The sequence below is a fragment of the Strigops habroptila genome, chromosome 18 (assembly GCF_004027225.2).
Source record: "Strigops habroptila isolate Jane chromosome 18, bStrHab1.2.pri, whole genome shotgun sequence".
NCBI classification, from domain to species: Eukaryota; Metazoa; Chordata; class Aves; order Psittaciformes; family Psittacidae; genus Strigops; species Strigops habroptila.
Window position 1 is genome coordinate 4,908,852 of NC_044294.2, and position 8,658 is coordinate 4,917,509.

The 8,658-nt window shown below is 47.9% G+C and overlaps 1 long non-coding RNA gene across 2 annotated transcripts; it reads left to right on the forward strand.

The window, feature by feature from the left end:
• On the forward strand, positions 1-7,388 carry LOC115602237. 2 transcript variants are annotated; one of them, XR_003989632.1, is made up of 3 exons: positions 1-239; positions 5,165-5,446; positions 5,532-7,388. It is a non-coding gene; the product is annotated as an uncharacterized LOC115602237 (long non-coding RNA). The 2 variants fall into 2 exon arrangements; XR_003989633.1 differs by lacking the exon at positions 1-239 and adding an exon at positions 4,033-4,607.
• The last annotated feature ends 1,270 nt before the right edge of the window (positions 7,389-8,658 follow it).

Consider the following 8,658-nt stretch of genomic DNA (forward strand, 5'->3'; position numbering starts at 1 on the left):
TTCCTTCAGTAGCCTGGATGTCTTGGAGTTAGTAGCCACATCTCTTCGTTCACAGACGTTCGGAGGAGCAGATCTCAGTCCACTGGCATGGGTGGGATCGGGCTCTGATCAGGCATCAGTGTTGGAGCGATCATTCTACCTTCCCTTGAGGGGCTGCCCAGACATCTGGAGAGGAGCAGACACTTTCAGAAAGGAGCTGGGAGCAGAAAGAGGTGAAATCGCTTTTCTTGCACAGAAAGGTATTTGCCTCCGTATCTGCTTTAGCTTGCTTACACCCGGACAATGTGGAGGATTGCATGGGCGATGGTGGTCCCGGAGCCAGGGCTGCATGTGTGGGCGCTGGGCGGGCGGTTCGCATTGCAAATTCAGTGTTTTGGTCCAAATCTATGGTAGGAGTGGATGTTAGCTGCACCTTTTGTGGGCAACTTCGGAGCTGAACATCGAGAAGGAAACGGTATTCATGGAAGAGTTTTATAGAATGTTACAGGAAAGGATCTTCTTTCTTTCGATTTTTGAGCTAACACGTAGAATTGAGTATGGAGCAGGTAAAAATAAAACAGGAAGATATGTTTTTCTCTTACATCTCTTGATTTTTAGTATTTTGGGAAATTCTTTAGTATTTTAGAAAGATTGCACTATGAAATAGCAATAGCACCCGTTTTACTTTTATGACAAAAAATCTAGGAATTTTTTTCCTTTGGGAGAGCGTAAATTCTATGCTAATTTACAAGGAAAATACATGAACATTTAGAAAAAAAATGCCACCTTTGTGGCCACCTTTAATAATGGATTTATGAAGGGTTAATAAAAGATAAATCACCTAACAAGCAGGTTACCGATGCCTGTATTATACGTAATAATACCAGATTCATTAATGATGATCCAGATGTTTATAAACATCTGATAGGACTCAACCCGTAACAGATGAGTAGCTATTTATTAAGATACTTGCTAATTGTTTTATAGTAAATGCTACGACATGATATGAAATACTACCTACGTCATGAAAAGAACATGGAGGAAAAGCATTGCCGAGATACAAGAGGCTATTGCAGGAATGAACTTTAAACATTTTTACTTCTATTTCCCTTTCTCTATTGATTAACTCTTTTGAATCGTGATAGTTTCGTATCGACACCAGGACCGGGGGTTTGGGAGGACTTTTGGCCTCGCTTTCCCAAGAGGTCTGCCCGGCCTGCGAGAAGACAAAAAGCGATTTGTCCTCGTGGCTAGTTTGGCAGATGTCATTTTCTGGCTTTCCAGTGGCACGGGGTGTGTTCAAGATGGGTTTTTTGGGGCTGTTTGCTGCTTTTTCTGTGAGCGGGTTTCTCGCTGCTGGCCGGTAGCCGCGCGGCTCTGAACGGTGCCGTATGTAGCCACGCACCCCAGCAGCCTTGGGGAAGCTATTGAAAACCTTCCCTGCTTCTTTCTGTTTTCGCTTATTTTGGGTTTTGTTTCGTTCAGGGTGGGCTTTTTTTGGCTGTTTGCTTTGAATTTATCCACTCCAGCAACGTGGCGAGGCGAGGACGTGAAGTCACCACCGGCCTCCCTACAGGCTAAGCTGAGGAAACAAAATGGCCGACAGTCAGCCATTTTGTGCCCAGGCAGGCTTTGCCTTGGCTGGGCTGGTTCTGCCCCAGTCCTCCCATGCTCCATGAGGCTGGAAAACCTCTCGGAGACTCAGGGCCCTGGTTTCCTGCTGGGAAGCCCTGCCTGTCCCCAGCATGTTTTGGCACCGGCGCGCGGGACCGCGGCTATACAAAGGCTGAAAGCAGTGTCTGCTTTTTAAGGGAGCGACTTTGTTGTTTTATGGTTTCCTCCTCCCCCTCCTCCTCCATTTCATTCAGTGCTCCTTAATAAACCAGATCAGCTCCTCAAAGCTTCAGAGCCTTTCCAGCTCCTCTCCGAGGCAGGCTCTGTGCCTCCCCGTTTTAGAGGCAGAGACTTGGCCATGCTCGGGCATCTTTGGTGTGCAGATGCTTTGAAATCTGGAGGGACATCAGCTTGGGTTGATGGGCTGGTCATCACGAGCCACCCTGCTAACTGAAGAACAGCTGTAGATCACCTTTTCCTCCCCAGAATGAGTCTGAAACCTGGTCTGGAAGTGACTTTTTTGCCAGCCTGGAGGATCTTGCTGTGAAGAAACATATTCATCCTTTTTACCTGCCAATTTTCCTCACTCCTCTAAGTGGCTCTACACATTAGGACTGTGCTGCGGCACACTCTGAGCACAGGGACCTTCCTGTGGTCTCTCACAGCCTTGAGTTTTTTCACAAAAATCACATTTGGCTAATTTTGAAGGGTTCATATGAATCTGGAAGGGGAAAACTGCAATGCCACTACCTTAAGGTCTACACAGAAAATGGTGGATTTCAAAACCATCCACTTCTTAGCAGTCAAGTATCCAAAGATCTTCAAAACCTGAGCTTAAATAACTTAGAAGGCAGTGAGAAGCTTTGGGGCATAGGCTTCTGCCTCCTACAGACCCTCTTGGCTATTTTATCCATTGTTTTCAATAGCTGCATCACGTTCAGGCGCTTGTAAATCTAATGCTTCAGCAGAGATAAGCTAGAAGGGAAGGCTTCATGTCTGGAAAGCAGGGCAGAGCTGGAATGCAGCTCTCCTTGGTGATTGCCATGGGATTTGTGCAGAGAATCTCTGTAGATATGGAGTTTGCACAAATCTTATGGCTGCATGGGTATATGACTAATTCATAATTCATCTTTGTGAAACCCCAGCAGGGTTTTATCATTGAGCTGTTATCCAGAACGTGTGTGATGATGTGTCTCCCAGGATCTATGATTCTCCTGCAGATATTAAAACAGAACATCATTTTTAACCTCTCCATCAAAGACAGTTGGAGGTCATGGACGTCGACCTGGTTAGGCTGGCCCAGGCAAACCATTGCCCTGGCAGCATGACCAGAGACTGGAGCAGGGTTTCCCAAGGCTGGTTCCAGTGTCAGCTTTACCAGGGGCTTGCTGTATGATCTTAGGCAGATTTGGTCACCTCTCTGCTTCTCCTTCTTTCCCCATCTTTTGTCTTGATGGTTTAGACATCAAACCATCAGGAGAGGGGCTTGTTGTCATTGCAAATGGTACAGCGCCTAGCACAAACAAGTATGACAGTGAAGCTAAGGGTAGATGGTCATAGGGATCCTTACCAGGTGTAGTATTCCTAAATCCTCCTGTTTGACTCCTTTCTTCACAGATCCTGGCAAGATCAGGATTGCAAAAAGTCAGTGGCTGGGTATTCCCAAAACGTATACTATTAAGGCAATTATTATAATTAAATCTCCTGTTTTCAGGATTACTGATAGAAGTCAGAAGGGATGTATTTTTTTTTCTCCTCTCCATGTATAATTAGATCTGTGGGAACTAGGAGTTATTTAACGTAATTTCCCACCCACAGTTTGAGATTGGCCCAAACACCTTCTCTGCAATGGTATCAAAAGTGACCTTTTAAATGCTTATATGCTTAAAATAATATCAGCCACCAGATTGGGAATCAGGAAAAATTGTTCCTCCAGATCAGATGCCAAAAGTCTCTTTGGAGATGATGATCTTCTGCATCACCCCGTGTGATCATCCAGGCCACCCATGTCCCCAGTGCTCTGCCATGGCAGCAATCACTGGCTTTCTTGCCACCATGGTTCCTTCTAGTTCTATTAAACTGTGGCACTAGTTTAATTCTTGGAAAGCTGAAACACTTTAGTGTAAAGTAATTCTTCTGTCCCTGATGAGGCAGAGTGGTGTGTGACACATTGGATGGACCTTTAGGCTGACTGTAACCTTGGTGAAGCTCTGGCTGGTGTTATATGTGCTACAGAGGGATGTACAACCTCTGTGCATCATTTTTATGCCAGTAAAATAGGAAGAGTAATACTTCCCATCAGAAGGCTGTTTGGGATGCAAGGTGCTTGGCACTGTGGATGGGCTGGGTACTTAAATGCTGCAGGAATCAGTCCTGCAACATTGATTTTTTGATGTTGTTTATACCCTGTCACACTAGGAGAGGCCTGGGCCAGATGGCCTGGCACAGTAGGTCATCCCTTGTGAAGGCTGGGTTTGTCAAAGGAAATTAAGAGAATTACCTGGACCGTGTTGAACACCAGTGAGAAGGACTTCTGGACAGCTCTGCAAAAGAACAGGGGCACTTTCCAATCCTTGCTGCACAGAGATCCTCCTGCCCCAGGCCATCTTGAACTCTCACCTGAAGGATCTCAGCTACCACAGTTCATCAAACCTTGAGGAATCTCACTTATTTAAGCTGTTGCCTGTTAGCTGGGGAAGCACGAAGCATCAGGCAGCCTTTGTCTCCTTGGAGACTTCTGCCTTAGCGCCTGCCTGTCCCACCACAGCACTCAGCAGATGCTCGGGGAGCCTGGGGACACCTCCTGCTGAGATCCTGTGGGAAGTCCTCCTCTGGGGCTCCATTGTGCTGCACATGCAGCCCGCTTAATGTGCTACGTGTGGCTCCCTTGTCGTTATGGCTTTCTTTCATCTCCAAGGGGAATGATTTCTCATTGCAAAAGAACCTTTTTAAACTACCAGCTTAATACCTTGCATCTGTATTTGGGTGTACAGAGAATGAGAAAGTCTCAGAAGGTGAGCCAAGGGCTTGGGGGGTAGCCAGTCTGTCTCAGATCCATGCTAATACTGCCTGGCTGTGCTATAGCATTAAAGGGACACCAAGCCTGCCTGTTGCACTCATTTGTTTAGGAAATGAGATCTGTCTTGATGTACTCGATACCATTACGTTTGCAGCCTAAAAGCTTCCTTGTAGTCAGTTATTTCTAATCTGCTCAATTCCCTGGAGTGCATAGCAGCTAAATGGATGGATTCTCTTATCTGGGCTGGCAGGTTTGTTCTAGATATGGTGTGTGTTCAAGAGGTGAGGTCAGCCTGGCTGTATGTTACTTGGCATTATTGCAGTTCCATGAGAGCTCTGCTATCTGCGTGTATGGCCCTGGGTTCAAAGGGGAGGGCTGCCACTTCCGTAAGCTCTTGGGTGCATAAAGTTTGTGATTGCCGAGGATAAAGGATAGTCCAAGCAGACTGAAGGAGGTTTAAAGAAGGAAAGGGAGCTCCAGGACGGGTAGGGTATGAGACTCCTTTCCCTAACATCATGAGCCTGATGAATTTTCACATGTTTCTCTTCACAGGAGCTGCAGAGTAGCCAACACCTGGATAATGATCATCTCACTGCCTTAGGCTGCCATGGTCCCAAGCTGTCCTTGAGGCTGAGGTAGTAGATTGAATAGTTGTGGAGTCCGGTCCTCCCTTTGAGCTAACTATACAATCTACTGTCTTTCCTAAGGAGACAGTCAGGTCTTCAGTTCTCATCCTCTCATCTTCTACACCAAGCACGGAGGCAGGTGGTGCAAGTAACACAAAGCCAGTGATACAGCGTGCATCAGACAAGACCTCTGTACTGCTCTGTGGAGGTGAGGTAGTAGGTTGTATAGTTTGGTGGGAGGGATTTTATCCCATTTCAGGTGATAACTATACAGTCTATTGCCTTCCTTAAAGAGCAGCAAAACCACTGGAGGACTGGCTCAGCCACGCTGCTCCTGAGGCATCACTTCTTTCTGTTGAGGATCCCAAAACACAGCACGGTGTTGTTGAACAACTCGGTGGCTCTTCTCTTACAGCAGCCAGGATTGCGTTCTTCCAGGGACTGCTCCATGCCTCAGCCATGAGTATGGAGCCACCCTCTCGCAACCTGTTTCATGGGTGCAAGAGAAACAATGAAATGAGTTGGTGTATCAGCTTCTGGTGTTCAGTTCTGTTCTTTTTTTGCAGGAGATGGGCTCAAGCTGTAAATGTGCTGTTCTTTTCTGGTCAGTCCTCAAGTCTGAAGGGGAGCGGATACTTTGGTACAGAGGATAGATCTGAGCACCCAGTTCTGAAGTCTGGGTTAAAAACTAGATCTAAGGGCATGCTTATCCTGTAGACTCAAAGCCTTGGGAGCTGATCCAATTTGGCTGGTTGCCCCCCCTCAGGAAGTGCATTCTGTTTTGGACAAGTTCCCATCTCTCCATGGTATAGAGTTAGAGGGTGGTTGTTTCTGGTCTGATAATCCATATCAACCTAACTCACTAATACACAAACCCTGGCAAGGAGATTAGGGCTCCTGTGTACTTACATAGGATAAGCCACCGATTCAGACTAACACCCTGTCCTAGAGCGGAGACAGGTAAGGAAGAGAGGTAAGCCAAAGGGAGCAAGTCCTAATCCTTGTGGGTTCTCCCAGGCAGGTAGCACTGTCATCTGACAACAGGCATGAGAAGACAGTCTGCGCCACAGCTCTGGCACTTGACCAGGGGCAGGGAATTGTTATTTCTTCTCTTTCTTAGGAGCAGATGGGACTATCCCTCTGCTATGTTGAAGAGTAAGTAGGATCGAGCTGTAACACGATCAGGGCTGCATCAGTTCTTCAAGACTGAAGGACATCTCAGGCCATTATCACTGCCATCTCACTGCCATGGAGACGGGTGAGATCCGAGACACCGGGGAGCAAGGGCAAGCAGAGGCCACCTTCTCAGATGAAGTGGGAGGAAGAGACCTGCAAAAAGAAGCTGGAGCCCTCCAATTTCACCCCGAGCAAACGCACAGGGAGACCCAGACCTGACTGCTTGGGCCATGGGGTTCCCCAGAAATGAAATGGCTTGTTTAAGGCTCCTCTGCTTCCTGGGTGTAGCTGCAGCGAGGCTGGGACATGACTTGCTCAGGCTGGGCAGCAGCTGGTGGGTGGGGATGCCGCAGTGTCTAGTGGTGAAGGAATGCAGCCCTCGCTCCATAAATCTGGCTCTTCAACAGTCCTGGCGACGTGCTGTGCAAAACTACAGCTTGGTCCTCTTAGATGCATTATTATCCTCTAGCTGCTTGCTAAGGGGCAGGGCTCCTACCCGCAAATTGCTTGGAAAGGACCAAAATAGCACCAGAAGCATGGGAACAGAGCATATCCACTTCATATTTAAAACAAGGGGGAATGGGTTTAAACTCAAACAGGGAAGTTCAGGTTGGATATAAAGTTCTTCCCTATGAGGGTGGTGAGGCGCTAGCACAGGGTGCCCAGAGAAGCTGTGGCTGCCCCATCCCTGGCAGTGTTCAAGGCCAGGTTGGACACAGGGGCTTGGAGCAACCTGCTCTAGTGGAAGGTGTCCCTGTCTGTGGCAGGGGATTGGATCTGGATGAGCTTTAAGTTCCCTTCCAACCCAAACCATTCTACGATTCTATAAGAACCAATCCTGTATGTCCCAAGTGAAATCAGTTCAGTCCCCTCCACTGCACTGATGTTAATGCAGGGAATCTCAAGTGGTGAAACTGCGTGAGCTGGAAGCCATGAATAAAATATTACTGGAGAGACTCTCTTCTGAAAATAAACTTGGTTTGACTTCTTTAAAACAGCATCTTTTGACCACCTTGAAGGGAGCTTGGCTGGTGAACTGAGACCTCAAGAGGGACGGCCAGTGTTCCTGACTGTGTCTCACTGAGTCTCTGTTTGACCAATATCCTGAGCATGAAAGGGAAGCCACAGCTGGGACACAATAAGGATATGGGGCAGATTGGGTTGGTCAAGCAGCTAAGACCATTCATTTTTGGCTATCAGTAGGTGCTTTCCTGGGCCAACCCAAATCCTGTGGTGAAGCCCTAATCTGCTTCCTCATTCCCAGTCAGCTCAAGGGCTGCAGATTGGGTTTCTCTCTGCCTTAGGCAGTCCTCGCTGTAAGCATGCTCATAAGTGATACCAGCAACAGGAGTACACAGGGACTTCATGCTCCACCAACCCATCATCTTGTCTCCACTAAACCACAACTAGGGCTCAGAAACCAGCCAAGGCAGTATTTACTGTCTCTAATGCTTCCTGGTGTATGGGAAAGGGCAGCCTCTGCCCAGGAGGAGGCTCAGTGGGCTTATAACTGGATATCTGGGACAGCCAAACTCACTGGCCAGGATCCCACAGCACAGCTCAGTGAAGCAGTAATGCCATCACCAGCCACAATGGCAAGGAGGGGTATGTATCTTCTTCTAGCAAAAAGCTGGTAGGTGAGTCCCTACCAGCACCCCTGTGGTACAAGAGGGCTTTCAACCCAAATGCTCCAAGAGAATTTAGCAGCCAGCTGGACAACCAGCATCACAGCCCCAGTTGAAACCCCTCAGGATGGTGCATGTGCTTCCCCAACCCTTCCAACTCACCATATTCAAGGGAAGCTTCAGCATCCAAAGCCAAATAACCTTCTCTCACTCAATCAGCAGTAGGCACGTCCCTCTCCCTGCTGTGAAATGAGGCCCAGGGGTGGAAAGAACCAAGTAGGCAGGATTGATGCAGCAGCCAGGCCTTATAAACACCACAAATCCTCTGATTTTAACCCAACCAGCCACAGCTGATGGTTAGCACCTTCTCTTCCTCCTAGCATATGTGCCCATGGGGCTGCCAGGATCTGGCAGCATCTTCGCAATGGTATTGGCTCCTACCCCAAGGAGTTTTCTATTTGGTCACCCGAATACCAGAACATCCTTCATGCCAACCCCAAAAATGGAGTGGGAATGCTACAGGAGCCTCCCTTGCATGTTTTGTGTCCTCCCCTGTGCACACCATACCCTGCCCTTGCCACGCAGTCATCTTCCCTCCTTCCCTAACCCCCCCTAATTT